This window comes from Bombina bombina, chromosome 3, assembly GCF_027579735.1.
Source record: "Bombina bombina isolate aBomBom1 chromosome 3, aBomBom1.pri, whole genome shotgun sequence".
Classification (NCBI taxonomy): Eukaryota; Metazoa; Chordata; class Amphibia; order Anura; family Bombinatoridae; genus Bombina; species Bombina bombina.
The window spans coordinates 30,669,997-30,689,750 of NC_069501.1; positions in this window are offsets into that span (position 1 = coordinate 30,669,997).

The following is a 19,754-nucleotide window of genomic DNA, read 5'->3' on the forward strand; positions in this document are numbered from 1 at the left end:
ATGTGTATAGCCTAAATATGATAAATGATTTGCATGCTAGCACTAATATTAGTTAGCTTCTAAAATACAGGAGCTCGCAACGGCTCCTCACCATTTCCCTAAATCCCTAACATGTTTCGCCGTCTAACACGGCTTTATCAAAGGGTTATCGCGATTGCACTGTTTGCATACGCCTTATAAACCCGGTTGGTAGTTAGCTCCACCTAATGGGAGGCAACAATAGTATTACGTGCTGATATAATGATTGGCATGGGTTTGGAGAATTCTGGGTAATGTAGTTTCTAGGGAAACATATATTTGCCACTGAGTTTCGCCAGTACTTTCCTGGCTAGGATAGTCCTAATTTATTTGTAGCCCAGATCATAGCAAGATTAATATATTGGATATACCACACGCTTAATATTCCTAAGTCTCCAACATATTATTATTTGTTTTTTTGAAGGAGAAACTGTGTAAATTAATTAAATTTATTCTTTTCTACAAAAATGAGATATTGATTTGTCTTTGGAATTATGGAAAAAGAAATCATTAGAAGGATGCAAATTTTATTATTTTTAGGATCCTGAGCTTAAAATGAAAGGTTAGAAAATGAGAGCTGTATACCTTAAGTTTCTTACTTATTATTCTGATATATATATAGGTTAAAAAGTGCTTATATTGTGCTTAAATAAATCCTTGAAAAGTAAAACTTGTATACAGAGATTTTTGACCAATTGTGATGAAAATAGTGCTTCATATTAATTATAAAATGCTTATAGTGAAATTACTCAAATAAGATTGAGATTTCTAAGTGGGTGAAACCTGATATCAGGTATAGGAGACTATGATGTGTTATAAATTTAAATTACACTAAGTATTAAATGAACCTCATAAAGTTCTGTGCTAAAAGTTTACCTCAGTAAAGATATATTCTGTGGGGGAAGTTGTGACGTCATTATTAAGGTGTAACATATTATGTAATGTATATGTTAGTAATTTGTGTCAATGATAAGAAAGACCAAAATAAAGGGGTGACAAAATCGTCGAAAGGACGATTAATAAAAAAGTAGGGAAAGGAAAGAAGGGGAGATGCCATTGGTTCTCCTCTTCTGTTACGAATTGTTTAATTTGCTGTTGGTCTAAGTGCATGTCTTTAAGTTGCATTATCCTATACAAAACATATATTTTTATAAGACATATTCATCCAACCTCACAAAGGTAATGTAGTACATATATTCAATGCCTTATCTGCAGATGGTGATACCTCGTCATCATTTATTTAATTACTTATCTGCAGATGGCGATACGTGGTCATCATCTATTCAATGCCTTATCTGCAGATGGTGATACATGGTCATCATCTATTCAATGCCTTATCTGCAGATGGTGATACGTGGTCATCATCTATTCAATGCCTTATCTGCAGATGGTGATACCTGGTCATTATCTATTCAATGGCTTATCTGCAGATGGTGATACCTGGTCATCATCTATTCAATGCCTTATCTGCAGATGGTGATACCTGGTCATCATCTATTCAATGGCTTATCTGCCGATGGCAATACGTGGTTATCATCTATTCAAAGCCTTATCTGCAGATGGCAATACATGGTCATCTATTCAATGGCTTATCTGCAGATGGTGGTACATGGTCCTCATCTATTCAATGGCTTATCTGCAAATGGCGATCCGTGGTCATCATCTATTCAATGCCTTATCTGCAGATGGTGATACGTGGTCATCATCTATTCAATGGGGCCTATTTATGAAAGGCCTGTCAGACATGATCCGACATTGCTGATCATGTCCGATAGACCTCACTGAATGCAGAGAGCAATACACTCTCCGCATTCAGCATTGCACCAGCAGCTCTTGTGAACTGCTGGTGCAATGCCGCCCCCTGCAGATTCGCGGCCACTAGCAGGGGGTGTCAATCAACCTGATCGTATTCGATCAGGTTGAATTGCGGGGATGTCTGTCCGCCTCCACAGAGCAGGCGGACAGGTAATGTAGCAGCGGTCTTTAGACTGCTGCTTCATAACTGGTGTTTCTGGCGAGCCTGATAGATATGACCCAATGCCATATCTGCAGATGGTGTTATGTGGTCATCATCTATTCAATGCCTTATCTGCAGATGGTGATACGTAGTCATCATCTATTCAATGCCTTATCTGCAGATGGTGATACGTAGTCATCATCTATTCAATGCCTTATCTGCAGATGGCGATACGTGGTCATTATCTATTCAATGCCTTATCTGCAGATGGCGATACGTAGTCATCATCTATTCAATGCCTTATCTGCAGATGGCGATACATGGTCATCATCTATTCAATGCCTTATCTGCAGATGGCGATACGTAGTCATCATCTATTCAATGCCTTAACTGCAGATGGCAATACGTGGTCATCATCTATTCAATGCCTTATCTGCAGATGGCGATACGTAGTCATCATCTATTCAATGCCTTATCTGCAGATGGTGATACGTGGTCATCATCTATTCAATGCCTTATCTGCAGATGGCGAAACATGGTCATCATCTATTCAATGCCTTATCTGCAGATGGCGATACGTAGTCATCATTGATTCAATGGCTTATCTGCAGATGGCGATACGTAGTCATCATCTATTCAATGTCTTATCTGCAGATGGTGATACGTAGTCATCATCTATTCAATGGCTTATCTGCGGATGGCAATACGTAGTCATCATCTATTCAATGTCTTATCTGCAGATGGTGATACGTAGTCATCATCTATTCAATGCCTTAACTGCATATGACAACCATGTATCGTCATCTGGGGTGGCACTTTTGGAACTTATTGTGCCCCCCTCTGCAGTTACAGGCACATATGAGGTGGCCAAGGTTTCAGCATCGCCCAGTGATGTCATCAGACCGGAATCCAGGAAGTGCTTCATAGAGCTAAAGGGACATTTAACACAAAATAAATCATTGATAGAATAATGTATACATTAATTTTTTAAATATTTAAAAAATAATATTCTGATGTCCATAAAGCAGGGGGCGCCTCCATCTCGTAAATTAGGGACAGCTATAAATGGTTTACTAGAGTGTGCAACCAATGACTGCATGGAACACAGCTGTTTCTGCTCTTCCATCTTTAACAGGAATTTGGGAAGCCCACGGATATAGTGCTGTCATCTAGTGCTCCTAAGCTTAGGTACCTGCTTTTCAACAAAGGATTCCAAGAGAATTAAAATAATAATAATAAAAGCAAATTATAAAAGTGTATGCTCTTACACAATAGTAAACAGTATTGTTTCATTTGCTGTTGGTCTAAGTGCATGTCTTTATGTTGCATTATCCTATACAAAACATATTCATCAAACCTCACAAGGTCATGTAGTACTGTAATGAAGACAATATGGCTAGGGGTTGAGAACTCAATGAAGGCATTGTTGTCTTCTATAGGTTCTACTTGCATAAGTAACTATTATGTAGAAAGGACATGTTATTGATCTGCAGGGCTGAGTAATTTACCAGGGACATATTTTTGGTATATTGTCTGAGCAGAGTATTTGAATTAGTTTTGGTGAGACTTAGTGTCACGAGAGTAGTAAAGTCAGTCCAGGAAAGGACCCTGAGGTACCGTACAAGCTAAATACAGTGCCAAATCAAGATCCAAAGGAGTAAACAATGTCCAGGTCAAAGGTCAGAATCTCGCGAGCAACAGCAGAACCAAATAAGAATCCAAAGGCTAAGTCCAGGAAAGAGGTAGGGGTCGTACACAGAGAACAGCAGAAACAGGAATGGAAGTAGCCCTCCCAGGAATTCAGTCCTATACCCAAGCTTACACAGGAAGCAGCTTTTATAGGGTGTAGATTGAGTAACTGCCTGCAGGTGGAGCCAGAGAGCCAACCAGAGCAGGCAGTAAGTAGACTAAGTAATTCTCAAACAGAGTCCTCCAGTGGCTTAGGAGGCAACCGGCCAGAGACTGGAGGTCCCAGGATCAACTCTAGATGCAGCTGTGATAGCTTTGAAGAGGAAGTGGAGGATCTGTCGTCTGATCTGCCATCTGGATGAAGACTTCTGCCCGTCTGGAGGACCACTTCGCCCGGCTTGGATGAAGACTTCTCCCGGCTTCGTTGAGGACTTCGGCCCGGCTTGGATGAAGACTTCTCCCGGTAAATTGATCTTCAGGGGGTTAGTGTTAGGTTTTTTTTTAAGGGTGTATTGGGTGGGTTTTATTTTTAGGTTAGGGACTTTGGGCTGCAAAAGAGCTAACTGCCCTTTTAAGGGCAATGCCCATCCAAATGCCCTTTTCAGGGCAATGGGGAGCTTAGTTTTTTATATAGATAGTATTTTATTTGGGGGGTTGGTTGTTTGGGTGGTGAGTTTTACTGTTGGGGGGTTGTTTGTATTTTTTTTTAATAGGTAAAAGAGCTGATTACTTTTGGGCAATGCCCCGCAAAAGGCCCTTTTAAGGGCTATTGGTAGGTAGTTTAATTTAGGCTAGGGTTTTTTTTTATTTTGGGGGGGGCTTTTTTTTTACTAGGGCTATTAGATTAGGTGTAATTAGTTTAAATATCTGTAATTTGTTTATTTTTTTCTGTAATTTAGTGGGGGGGGTTTGTACTTTAGTTAATTTAATTTAATTTACCAAATTGTATGTAATTTATGTAATTGTATTTAATTTAGTTAATTTATTTAATTATAGTGTAGTGTTAGGTGTTAGTGTAACTTAGGTTAGGTTTTATTTTACAGGTACTTTTGTATTTATTTTAGCTAGGTAGTTATTAAATAGTTAATAACTATTTAGTAACTATTCTACCTAGTTAAAATAAATACAAACTTGCCTGTAAAATAAAAATTAACCCTAAGCTAGCTACAATGTAACTATTAGGTATAGTGTAGCTAGCTTAGGGTTTATTTTATAGGTAAGTATTTAGTTTTAAATAGGAATAATTTAGGTAATGATAGTAATTTTATTTAGATTTATTTAAATTATATTTAAGTTAGGGGGTGTTAGGTTTAGGGTTAGACTTAGGTTTAGGGGTTAATAACTTTAATATAGTGGCGGCGACGTTGGGGGCAGCAGATTAGGGGTTAATAAATATAATGTAGGTGTCGGCGACATTGGGGAAGGCAGATTAGGGGTTAAAAGATATAATGTATGTGTCGGCGATGTTGGGGGCAGCAGATTAGGGGTTAAAATTTTTATTATAGTGTTTGCGATGCAGGAGGGCCTCGGTTTAGGGATTAATAGGTAGTTTATGGGTGTTAGTGTACTTTTTAGCACTTTAGTTATGAGATTTATGCTACGGCGTTGTACCATAAAACTCTTAACTACTGACTTTTAAATGCGTTAGGACTCTTGACGGGATAGGCTGTACCGCTCACTTTTTGGCCTCCCAGGACAGACTCGTAATACCGGCGCTATGGAAGTCCAATAGAAAAAAGACTTTACGAAGTTTACGTAAGTCGTTTTGTGGTAAGGCCAAAGAAGTGTGCGGTACACCTAAACCTTCAAGACTCATAATACCAGCGGGCGTAAAAAAGCAGCGTTAGGTCCTCTTAACGCTGCTTTTTTACCATAACGCACAACTCTTAATCTAGCCAATAGTTTGAATATACTGTAGCTATAAGAATAGGTTTTTCAAAGTTTTGCCTATATTAGACTATATTCTGTTGGTAGGTTGGGAGTTAAATGGGCCCTCACTCTTCTTTTTAATTTAGCAGGAATTTAACTTAAAATACTAGCTTGATGTGTTGGTCGTCTGCAGTTTCTAGTATCAAATAAAACTATTTTGATTTAGGCTGCAGCAGCCAATTTTATAAGCTATATCTCTAATACAGGTTATGGCGAGGGGCTTATAGAACTGCTTCGTTTAGCATCTCCAGATAGCATTGTTTAAAATGGATAGTATTTATAACGAATGATTGGGGCAAAATCAATACCAGCAATCTTGTTTCTTTTTGTATATATATATATATTTATTAGATACACGCATATTCAGGATTTGATAACGCTGGTTTATAGAACCGGAACTGAGTACAAATATTCAAAACTGAGAATATTGCATACTATAGACAACAGCATATCAGGTACAAGATATGTACGTGCAAAATAGCACTTTAGTTTACACACTCAAATAGTATTATGCTTAAGAGAAACCAGTGACTAAGATACCGTTAACTAAGCTTGATCTGCAATAGGAATAAGAATATTTTCAGCTTGATCCGCAACAGTAATAAGAATATTTTCAGCTGTTATCCTTTGAAAAATAGAATCGCAATCTAGCTCACTCAAAACATTGGGGCCTAGTTATCAAGCCGTCAACCTCAAATACGCTGGAATTCCGCAGCGTATTTGTGGCGAGGCTGATTCGCCTAAGTTATCAAGCCCTACACACCGGCAAAAGTAGAATTTTGTGACGTAAACTTCGATCCGCCGGACTCAGTCCGACACAGATCGATTCTTACGTCACTCCAGATGTTCCACACACAAGTGCGGCACAATCTGACTACTTTTGCTAGTTATCAAAAAACTAGCAGGTACGCTCGGCACTTTTCCGGCCCAGCGTACCTGGTTTTCAATCCGCCACCCTGGAGGCGGCGGATCCCATAGGAATCAATGGGAGTCTGACCATAGCGAAAGTACAAGTTTGCTGCTGCCAGACATCCCATTGATTCCTATGGGAGATGTCTGCACCTAACACCCTAACATGTACCCCGAGTCTAAACACCCCTAATCTGCCCCCCCCTACACCGCCGCAACTAAATTAAGTTATTACCCCCTGAACTGCCGCTCCCGGAGCCCACCGACACTATAATAAATATGTTAACCCCTAAACCGCCGCTCCCGGAGCCCACTGCAAGCTACTCTATACATATTAACCCTAAATCGCCGCTCCCGGAGCCCACCGCCACCTACATTATACCTAGTAACCCCTATCCTGCCTCCCCATACCGCCGCCCTCTATAATAAAGTTATTAACCCCTATCCTGACGATCCCGCACCTCGCCGCAACTAAATAAATAGTTTAACCCCTAAACCGCCGATCCCGGACCCCCGCGACCTATATTAAATTTATTAACCCCTATCCTGCCCCCCCTACACCGTCGCCACCTATAATACATTTATTAACCCCTATCCTGCCCCCCACTACACCGCCGCCACTGTAATAAAATTATTAACCCCTAAACCTAAGTCTAACACTAACCCTAACACCCCCCTAACTTAAATATTAATTAAATAAATCTAAATAATATTTCTATTATGAACTAAATTAATCCTATTTAAAACTAAATACTTACCTTTAAAATAAACCCTAATATAGCTACAATATAAATAATAATTATATTGTAGCTATCTTAGGATTTATTTTTATTTTACAGGTAACTTTCAATTTATTTTAACTAGGTACAATAGCTATTAAATAGTTATATAACTATTTAATAGCTTACCTAGCTAAAATAAAGAGAAATTTACCTGTAAAATAAAAACTAACCTAAGTTACAATTACACCTAACACTACACTATACTTAAATAAATTATTCCTATTTAAAACTAAATACTTACCTGTAAAATAAACCCTAAGATAGCTACAATGTAATTAATAATTACATTGTAGCTATCTTAGGATTTATATTTATTTTACAGGTAACTTTGTATTTATTTTAGCTAGTTAGAATCGTTATTAAATAGTTATTAACTATTTAATAACTACCTAGCTAAAAGAAATACAAAATTACCTGTAAAATAAATTCTAACCTATGTTACAATTAAACCTAACTAATTAAACCTAATTAAATAAATTAACTACAAATAACTACAATTATGGCTGATCAGAACAGCCAATAGAATGCGAGCTCAATCTGATTGGCTGATTGGATCAGCCAATCGGATTGAACTTGAATCTGATTGGCTGATTCAATCAGCCAATCAGATTTTTCCTACCTTAATTCCGATTGGCTGATAGAATCCTATCAGCCAATTGGAATTGAAGGGACGCCATCTTGGATGACGTCCCTTAAAGGAGCCTTCATTCGTCGGTAGTCCGTCGGTAAAGAAGGATGTTCCGCGTCGGCGGGATGAAGATTGAAGACCCGGCTTGGAAGATGACATCGCCCGGATAGAAGACTTCTTCAGCGCCGACTGGAGGATCACTTCATCGGATGGAAGATTTCTTCAGCGCCCCTTGGAGGATAACTTCTGCCGCTCCGGGTCTCCTCTTCGGTTCCATCGCTGCTCGGCTGAGTGAAGACGACTAAAGGTAGGATGATCTTCAGGGGATTAGTGTTATTTTAAGGGGGGTTTGGGTTAGATTAGGGGTATGTGGGTGGTGGGTTTTAATGTTGGGGGGGTTGTATTTTTCTTTTACAGGCAAAAGAGCTGAATTCTTTGGGGCATGCCCCCACAAAAGGCCCTTTTAAGGGCTGGTAAGGTAAAAGAGCTTTGAACTTTTTTAATTTAGAATAGGGTAGGGCATTTTTTTTATTTTGGGGGGCTTTGTTATTTTATTAGGGGGCTTAGATTAGGTGTAAGTAGCTTAAAATTGTTGTAATATTTTTAAAATGTTTGTAACTTATTTTTTTTATTTTTTGTAACTTAGCTTTTTTTTTTTGTACTTTAGTTAGTTTATGTAATTGTATTTATTTGTAGTTATTTGTAGTTAATTTATTTAATTCATTTAAAGATAGTGTAGTGTTAGGTTTAATTGTAACTTAGGTTAGGATTTATTTTACAGGTAATTTTTTATTTCTTTTAGCTAGGTAGTTATTAAATAGTTAATAACTATTTAATAACTATTCTAACTAGCTAAAATAAATACAAAGTTACCTGTAAAATAAATATAAATCCTAAGATAGCCACAATGTAATTATTAATTACATTTTAGCTATCTTAGGGTTTATTTTACAGGTAAGTATTTAGTTTTAAAAAGGAATAATTTATTTAAATATAGTGTAGTGTTAGGTGTAATTGTAACTTAGGTTAGTTTTTATTTTACAGGTAAATTTCTCTTTATTTTAGCTAGGTAAGCTATTAATTAGTTAATAACTATTTAATAGCTATTGTACCTAGATAAAATAAATTGAAAGTTACCTGTAAAATAAAAATAAATCCTAAGATAGCTACAATATAATTATTATTTATATTGTAGCTATATTAGGGTTTATTTTAAAGGTAAGTATTTAGTTTTAAATAGGATTAATTTAGTTCATAATAGAAATATTATTTAGATTTATTTAATTAATATTTAAGTTAGGGGGTGTTAGGGTTAGTGTTAGACTTAGGTTTAGGGGTTAATAATTTTATTACAGTGGCGGCGGTGTAGTGGGGGGCAGGATAGGGGTTAATAAATTTATTATAGGTGGCGACGGTGTAGGGGGGGCAGGATAGGGGTTAATAAATTTAATATAGATTGCGGCGGGGTCAGGGAGCGGCGGTTTAGGGGTTAAACTATTTATTTAGTTGCGGCGAGGTGCGGGATCAGCAGGATAGGGATTAATAACTTTATTATAGAGGGCGACGGTATAGGGGGGGCAGGATAGGGGTTACTAGGTATAATGTAGGTGGCAGCGGTGTCCGGGAGCGGCGGTTTAGGGGTTAATACATTTATAAGAGTTGTGGCGGGGTCTAGGAGCGGCGGTTTAGGGGTTAGTAACTTTATTGAGTTGCGGGAGGCTCTGGGGGCGCCGGTATAGGGGGTAGAACAGTATAGTATAGTGTGGGTGCTTAGTGACAGGCTAGCAAGAAAGCTGTGAAAAAGCCGAAGAGCAGCGAGATCTGATGAGTGATAACTCTTACAGTCCGCTGCTCATCGCCCCGTACTTGGTGCGCGGCTTTTTGACAGCTTTTTTGATAACTAAGGCGAATTTTTGCAGGTCTGCGGCGGCAATGTGAGGCGAGCTTAGGCGGGCGTATTGGGCCGGTGAAGGCAGGAAAAGTAGACACGTTGATAACTAGGCCCCATTGTATTTAAATCTTCAGTATTGCCAAGATGTATTTAACCATAAATATCGTACCAGATAATGTGCTTGATTTAAATAAAGCACAATAGAATTTATCATTTATAAATGGATATTATCTGCTAATAATATTTAATTGAAATATATAAACCAATATAACTTTGTATTTGAAATTATAGCAGATCAGATACCTGCAACTCTGTTTTCACTCAGATATACTAATAAAGAGTAACTAGTATTGAATTGAATATCAGCAACAGAATATAGTCTAATATAGGCAAAACTTTGAAAAACCTATTCTTATAGCTACAGTATATTCAAACTATGTGAATTAATACTTTTTGCAGAAGGTAAAATCCAAAACAGACTTATCACCATCTGTTATTAAATATTCATTAAAAAACAATACTTAAGATTTTTTGATCCTATTTGGGCGAATGATACTTACAAAAATTGTGGACTAATCTATATGCAATTGCATTAAATTAAGATATCAATACTTTATCAGTCAGAATACCATAAGATTACCTCAATCCTATTGGAAAGATATACGCCTAGATTACGAGTCTTGCTTTAGCATTAAAAAGCAGCGTTGAGAGGTCCCAACGCTGCTTTTTAACGCCCGCTGGTATTACGAGTCTTGAAGGTACAGGTGTACAGCTCACTTTTTTTCGCGACTCAAAAATACCGCAAATTCACTTACGCCAATTGCGTATCCTATTTTTTCAATGGGATTTTCCTAACGCCGGTATTACGAGTCTTCCTCAAAGTGAGCGGTACACCCTCTACCTCCAAGATCCCTACCGCATTTAAAAGTCAGTAGTTAAGAGTTTTATGGGCTAACGCCGTAGCATAAAACTCTTAACTAAAGTGCTAAAAAGTACACTAACACCCATAAACTACCTATTAACCCCTAAACCGAGGCCCCCCACATCCCAAACACTTAAATAAAATTTTTAACCCCTAATCTGCCGAACCGGACATTGCCGCCACTTCAATAAATGTATTAACCCCTAAACCGCCGCACTCCCACCTTGCAAACACTAGTTAAATATTATTAACCCCTAATCTGCCATCCCTAACATCGCCGCCACCTACCTACATTTATTAACCCCTAATCTGACGCCCCCAACGCCACTATATTAAATGTATTAACCCCTAAATCTAAGTCTAACCCTAACACCCCCCTAACTTAAATATTATTTAAATAAATCTAAATAAAATAACTACAATTAAATAAATTATTCCTATTTAAAACTAAATACTTACCTATAAAATAAACCCTAAGATAGCTACAATATAACTAATAATTACATTGTAGCTAGCTTAGGATTTATTTTTATTTTACAGGCAACTTTGTATTTATTTTAATTAGGTAGAATAGTTATTAACTATTTAATAACTACCTAGCTAAAAGAAATACAAAATTACCTGTAAAATAAATCCTAACCTAAGTTACAATTAAACCTAACACTACACTATCTTTAAATGAATTAAATAAATTAACTACAAATAACTACAATTAAATACAATTACATAAACTAACTAAAGTACAAAAAAAAGCTACGTTACAAAAAAAAAAAAAGTTACAAACATTTTAAAAATATTACAACAATTTTAAGCTACTTACACCTAATCTAAGCCCCCTAATAAAATAACAAAGCCCCCCAAAATAAAAAAAATGCCCTACCCTATTCTAAATTAAAAAAGTTCAAAGCTCTTTTACCTTACCAGCCCCTAAAAGGGCCTTTTGTGGGGGCATGCCCCAAAGAATTCAGCTCTTTTGCCTGTAAAAGAAAAATACAACCCCCCCAACATTAAAACCCACCACCCACATACCCCTAATCTAACCCAAACCCCCCTTAAAATAACCTAACACTAATCCCCTGAAGATCATCCTACCTTTAGTCGTCTTCACTCAGCCGGGCAGCGATGGAACCGAAGAGGAGACCCGGAGCGGCAGAAGTTATCCTCCAAGGGGCGCTGAAGAAATTTTCCATCCGATGAAGTGATCCTCCAGTCGGCGCTGAAGAAGTCTACCATCCGGGCGATGTCATCTTCCAAGAGGCGCTGAAGAAGTCTTCTATCCGGGCGATGTCATCTTCCAAGCCGGGTCTTCAATCTTCATCCCGCCAACACGGAACATCCTTCTTTACCGACGGACTACCGACGAATGAAGGCTCCTTTAAGGGACGTCATCCAAGATGGCGTCCCTTCAGTTCTGATTGGCTGATAGGATTCTATCAGCCAATCGGAATTAGGGTAGGAAAAATCTGATTGGCTGATTGAATCAGCCAATCAGATTCAAGTTCAATCCGATTGGCTGATCCAATCAGCCAATCAGATTGAGCTTGCATTCTATTGGCTGATCAGAACAGCCAATAGAATGCGAGCTCAATCTGATTGGCTGATTGGATCAGCCAATCGGATTGAACTTGAATCTGATTGGCTGATTCAATCAGCCAATCAGATTTTTCCTACCTTAATTCCAATTGGCTGATAGAATCCTATCAGCCAATTGGAATTGAAGGGACGCCATCTTGGATGACGTCCCTTAAAGGAGCCTTCATTCGTCGGTAGTCCGTCGGTAAAGAAGGATGTTCCGCGTCGGCGGGATGAAGATTGAAGACCCGGCTTGGAAGATGACATCGCCCGGATAGAAGACTTCTTCAGCGCCTCTTGGAAGATGACATCGCCCGGATGGAAGACTTCTTCAGCGCCGACTGGAGGATCACTTCATCGGATGGAAGATTTCTTCAGCGCCCCTTGGAGGATAACTTCTGCCGCTCCGGGTCTCCTCTTCGGTTCCATCGCTGCTCGGCTGAGTGAAGACGACTAAAGGTAGGATGATCTTCAGGGGATTAGTGTTATTTTAAGGGGGGTTTGGGTTAGATTAGGGGTATGTGGGTGGTGGGTTTTAATGTTGGGGGGGGTTGTATTTTTCTTTTACAGGCAAAAGAGCTGAATTCTTTGGGGCATGCCCCCACAAAAGGCCCTTTTAAGGGCTGGTAAGGTAAAAGAGCTTTGAACTTTTTTAATTTAGAATAGGGTAGGGCATTTTTTTATTTTGGGGGGCTTTGTTATTTTATTAGGGGGCTTAGATTAGGTGTAAGTAGCTTAAAATTGTTGTAATATTTTTAAAATGTCTGTAACTTTTTTTTTATTTTTTGTACTTTAGTTAGTTTATGTAATTGTATTTAATTGTAGTTATTTGTAGTTAATTTATTTAATTCATTTAAAGATAGTGTAGTGTTAGGTTTAATTGTAACTTAGGTTAGGATTTATTTTACAGGTAATTTTGTATTTCTTTTATCTAGGTAGTTATTAAATAGTTAATAACTATTTAATAACTATTCTAACTAGCTAAAATAAATACAAAGTTACCTGTAAAATAAATATAAATCCTAAGATAGCTACAATGTAATTATTAATTACATTGTAGCTATCTTAGGGTTTATTTTACAGGTAAGTATTTCGTTTTAAATAGGAATAATTTATTTAAGTATAGTGTAGTGTTAGGTGTAATTGTAACTTAGGTTTGTTTTTATTTTACAGGTAAATTTCTCTTTATTTTAGCTAGGTAAGCTATTAAATAGTTAATAACTATTTAATAGCTATTGTACCTAGTTAAAATAAATTAAAAGTTACCTGTAAAATAAAAATAAATCCTAAGACAGCTACAATATAATTATTATTTATATTGTAGCTATATTAGGGTTTATTTTAAAGGTAAGTATTTAGTTTTAAATAGGATTAATTTAGTTCATAATAGAAATATTATTTAGATTTATTTAATTAATATTTAAGTTAGGGGGGTGTTAGGGTTAGTGTTAGAGTTAGGTTTAGGGGTTAATAATTTTATTACAGTGGCGGCGGTGTAGTGGGGGGCAGGATAGGGGTTAATACATTTATTATAGGTGGCGACGGTGTAGGGGGGGCAGGATAGGGGTTAATAAATTTAATATAGGTTGCGGCGGGGTCAGGGAGCGGCGGTTTAGGGGTTAAACTATTTATTTAGTTGCGCGAGGTGCGGGATCAACAGGATAGGGATTAATAACTTTATTATAGAGGGCAACGGTATGGGGGGGCAGGATAGGGGTTACTAGGTATAATGTAGGTGGCAGCGGTGTCCGGGAGCGGTGGTTTAGGGGTTAATACATTTATAAGATTTGTGGCGGGGTCTAGGAGCGGCGGTTTAGGGGTTAGTAACTTTATTGAGTTGCGGGAGGCTCCGGGGGCGCCGGTATAGGGGGTAGAACAGTATAGTATAGTGTGGGTGCTTAGTGACAGGCTAGCAAGAAAGCTGTGAAAAAGCCGAAGAGCAGCGAGATCGGATGGGTGATAACTCTCACAGTCCGCTGCTCATCGCCCCGTACTTGGTGCGCGGCTTTTGACAGCTTTTTTGATAACTAAGGCAAATTTTTGCAGGTCTGCGGCGGCGATGTGAGGCGAGTTTAGGCGGGCGTATTGGGCCGGCGAAGGCAGGAAAAGTAGACACGTTGATAACTAGGCCCCATTGTATTTAAATCTTCAGTATTGCCAAGATTTATTTAACCATAAATATCGTACCAGATAATGTGCTTGATTTAAATAAAGCACAATAGAATTTATCATTTATAAATGGATATTATCTGCTAATAATATTTAATTGAAATATATAAACCAATATAACTTTGTATTTGAAATTATAGCAGATCAGATACCTGCAACTCTGTTTTCACTCAGATATGCTAATAAAGAGTAACTAGTATTTAATTGAATATCAGCAACAGAATATAGTCTAATATAGGCAAAACTTTGAAAAACCTATTCTTATAGCTACAGTATATTCAAACTATGTGAATTAATACTTTTTGGTAAAAAAAAGGTAAAATCCAAAACAGACTTATCACCATCTGTTATTAAATATTCATTAAAAAACAATACTTAAGATTTTTTGATCCTATTTGGGCGAATGATACTTACAAAAATTGTGGACTAATCTATATGCAATTGCATTAAATTAAGATATCAATACTTTATCAGTCAGAATACCATAAGATTACCTCAATCCTATTGGAAAGATATACGCCTAGATTACGAGTCTTGCTTTAGCATTAAAAAGCAGCGTTGAGAGGTCCCAACGTTGCTTTTTAACGCCCGCTGGTATTACGAGTCTTGAAGGTACAGGTGTACCGCTCACTTTTTTTCGCGACTCAAAAATACCGCAAATTCACTTACGCCAATTGCGTATCCTATTTTTTCAATGGGATTTTCCTAACGCCGGTATTACGAGTCTTCCTCAAAGTGAGCGGTACACCCTCTACCTCCAAGATCCCTCCTGCATTTAAAAGTCAGTAGTTAAGAGTTTTATGGGCTAACGCCGTAGCATAAAACTCTTAACTAAAGTGCCAAAACTCTTAACTAAAGTGCCAAAAAGTACACTAACACCCATAAACTACCTATTAACCCCTAAACCGAGGCCCCCCACATCGCAAACACTTAAATAAAATTTTTAACCCCTAATCTGCCGAACCGGACATTGCCGCCACTTCAATAAATGTATTAACCCCTAAACCGCCGCACTCCCACCTCACAAACACTAGTTAAATATTATTAACCCCTAATCTGCCATCCCTAACATCGCCGCCACCTACCTACATTTATTAACCCCTAATCTGACGCCCCCAACGCCACTATATTAAATGTATTAACCCCTAAATCTAAGTCTAACCCTAACACCCCCCTAACTTAAATATTATTTAAATAAATCTAAATAAAATAACTACAATTAAATAAATTATTCCTATTTAAAACTAAATACTTACCTATAAAATAAACCCTAAGATAGCTACAATATAACTAATAATTACATTGTAGCTAGTTTAGGATTTATTTTAATTTTACAGGCAACTTTGTATTTATTTTAATTAGGTAGAATAGTTATTAACTATTTAATAACTACCTAGCTAAAATAAATACAAAAGTACCTGTAAAATAAAACCTAACCTAAGTTACAATTACACCTAACACTACACTATAAATAAATTAATTACCTACATTAACTACAATTAAATTAAAATAAACTAAAGTACAAAAAAAACTAAATTACAAAAAATAAAAAAATAATTACAAGTTTTTAAACTAATTACACTTAATCTAATCCCCCTAATAAAATAAAAAAGCCCCCCAAAATAATAAAAATCCTTACCCTATACTAAATTACGAATATCCCTTAAAAGGGCATTTTGCAGGGCATTGCACCAAAGGAATCAGCTCTTTTACCTGTAAAAAAAAATACAATACCCCCAACATTAAAACCCACCACCCACACACCCAATCCTACTCTAAAACCCACCCAATCCCCCCTTTATTAAACCTAACACAAACCCCTTGATGATCACCCTACTTTGAGACATCTTCACCCAACCGGGCCGAAGTCCTCAACGAAGCCGGGCGAAGTGGTCCTCCAGACGGGCAGAAGTCTTCATCGAATCCGGCAGAAGAGGTCCTCCAGACGGGCAGATGTCTTCATCCAGACGGCATCTTCTATCTTCATCCTTCCGGCGCGGAGCGGGTCCATCTTCCGACGCAGAGCATCCTCTTCTTCCGACGGCTACTTTAAATGATGTCATCCAAGGTGGCGTCACTTGAATTCCGATTGGCTGATAGACTTCTATCAGCCAATCGGAATTAAGGTAGAAAAAATCCTATTGGCTGATGCAATCAGCCAATAGGACTGAAGTTCAATCCTATTGGCTGATTGGAACAGCCAATAGGATTGAGCTCACATTCTATTGGCTGATTTTCTACCTTAATTCCGATTGGCTGATAGAATTCTATCAGCCAATCGGAATTCAAGGGACGCCATCTTGGATGAAATCATTTAAAGGACCCGTCATTGTTCGAGTAGCCGTCGGAAGAAGAGGATGCTCCGCGTCGGATGTCTTGAAGATAGACCCGCTCCGCGCCGGAAGGATGAAGATAGAAGATGCCGTCTGGATGAAGACTTCTGCCCGTCTGGAGGACCTCTTCTGCCCGGATTCGATGAAGACTTCTGCCCGTCTGGAGGACCACTTCGCCCGGCTTCATTGAGGACTTCGGCCTGGTTGAGTGAAGACATCTCAAGGTAGGGTGATCTTCAAGGGGTTAGTGTTAGGTTTTATTAAGGGGGATTGGGTGGGTTTTAGAGTAGGGTTGGGTGGTGGGTTTTAATGTTGGGGGGGTATTGTATTTTTTTTTACAGGTAAAAGAGCTGATTACTTTGGGGCAATGCCCCGTAAAAAAACCCTTTTAAGGGCTATTTGTAATTTAGTATAGGGTAGGGATTTTTATTATTTTGGGGGGCTTTTTTATTTTATTAGGGGGATTAGATTAGGTGTAATTAGTTTAAAAACTTGTAATTATTTTTTAATTTTCTATAATTTAGTGTTTGTTTTTTTTGTACTTTAGTTTATTTTATTTTAATTGTAATTAATTTAATTTAATGTAGCTAATTAATTTATTTATAGTGTAGTGATAGGTGTAATTGTAACTTAGGTAAGGTTTTATTTTACAGGTACTTTTGTCTTTATTTCAACTAGGTAGTTATTAAATAGTTAATAACTATTTAGTAACTATTCTACCTAGTTAAAATAAATACAAACTTGCCTGTAAAATAAAAATAAACCCTAAGCTAGATACAATGTAACTATTAGTTATATTGTAGCTAGCTTATGGTTTATTTTATAGGTATTTAGTTTTAAATAGGAATAATTTAGTTAATGATAGTAATTTTATTTATATTTACTTAAATTAGATTTAAGTTAGGGGGGTTAGGGTTAGACTTAGGTTTAGGGGTTAATAACTTTATTATAGTGGCAGCAACATTGGGGGCGGCAGCGTAGGGCTTAAGAAATATAATGCAGGTGTCGGTGATGTTAGGGGCAGCAGATTAGGAGTTCATAGGTATAATGTAGGTGGCGGCGGTGTCCGGAGCGGCAGATTAGGGGTTAATAATATAATGCAGGTGTCAGCGATGTCGGGGTCGGCAGATTAGGGGTTATAATAAGTGTAAGATTAGGGGTGTTTAGACTCGGGGTTCATGTTAGGTTGTTAGGTGTAGACATAAAATGTATTTCCCCATAGGGATCAATGGGGCTGCGTTAGGAGCTGAACGCTGCTTTTTTGCAGGTGTTAGGTTTTTTTTCAGCCGGCTCTGCCCCATTGTACCCTATGGGGAAATCGTTTAGCCAGCTCACCGCTACCGTAAGCAGCGCTGGTATTGAGGTGAGATGTGGAGCTAAATTTTGCTCTCCGCTCACTTTTCTGTGGCTAATACCAGCGTTGTTTGTAGGTGAGCGGTGAGCAGAAACTGCTCATTAGCACCGCACCCCGTTACTGCAAAACTCGTAATCTACCCGAATGTTATTACTTTCCTTGTACATTGGACATCAAAATGTGGCATAATCACTATTTTACATCTTGAATGATTATACATCCAGACCCAACTAGTTACAGTCCTATCACTAGGACTCCCTCAGATATACAATAATAATGAAATTATATAATAAATCATTTATCTGAAGACTATGGATTAACAACCTCATCCTAGGTCTTTCCTGGTTAAGTTACTATCCAATCTTTAATTGTTCAAGGGGAGTCTTAGCATTGTGATTTGCTATTTATATATTGCACTACAGTTACCCGCGCCATTTAACTTAGATTTGGGTTAAAATAATTTCCTGTGGTTTTAATGAGTATTGTTTTTCCATTATTTTAAATGCCCTATAAAAGTTATATTTATTTTTGTTTTCCTTGAATATCTGCCACCTGTTGCTCATTAATCCCAGTTCACAACAAGGGACCTTGAGTGCTTTCAAAGTGTACATTTTTTTGGTGGTCTTGTACCACCGTTTTGTGAAGCATATGGTATGTATTAAATGGTACATGGTATGGGGGTTAGTTGGGGGTTAAATGTCACATGGTAGGGGTTACATTATGGTACATGATAAGGGGGTTAGTTGGGGGTTAAATGTCACATGGTATGGGTGAGGTGGGAGTTAAATAGCACATGGTGGGGGTTAAATGGTAAAAGGTATGGGATGAGGTGAGGTGGGGCTAAATGATACATGGTATGGGTTAAATGGTACATGGTGCGGGGTGAGGTGGGGTTTAAATGGCACATGGTATGGGTTAAATGGTACATGGTATGGGGTGAGGTGGGGTTTAAATGGCACATGGTGGGGGTTAAATGGTACATGGTATGGGGTGAGGTGGGGTTTAAATGGCACATGGTGGGGGTTATTTGGTACAAGGTATGGGATGAGGTGAGGTGGGGCTGAATGATACATGGTATGGGTTAAATGGTACATGGTGCGGGGTGAGGTGGGGTTTAAATGGCACATGGTATGGGTTAAATGGTACATGGTATGGGGTGAGGTGGGGTTTAAATGGCACATGGTGGGGGTTATTTGGTGGAGTAATATTGTAATAAGCAATATTAAAATAAAAAGCAAAGGATGGACTGAAGCAATGAGTTAGCACAGGGAGCAATATAAATTGGGCTGTAGGGGAGAGATATTAATCTCTCCCCTACAGTGGAGGGCTATATACAGTATCTATGAAGAATTTTTATTTCTGGACCAAATTTCTGATAATGTTTTGCAGGTTATTTTGATATGTATCTGTGTATAAGGGATAATTACATTTACAAAGACTGAGGAGAGAAAAATGATCATAAGATGCATCTACAATATGTAAATATTATGTCCTCACCGTGATCCTGAGTGTGGGACTGACACGTCTTGTGGAGAACACTTGCTGAACTGTCAGCACAGAGGTCACTGCAGCATAGGCTGACTGACAGAGCGGGTCTTCTT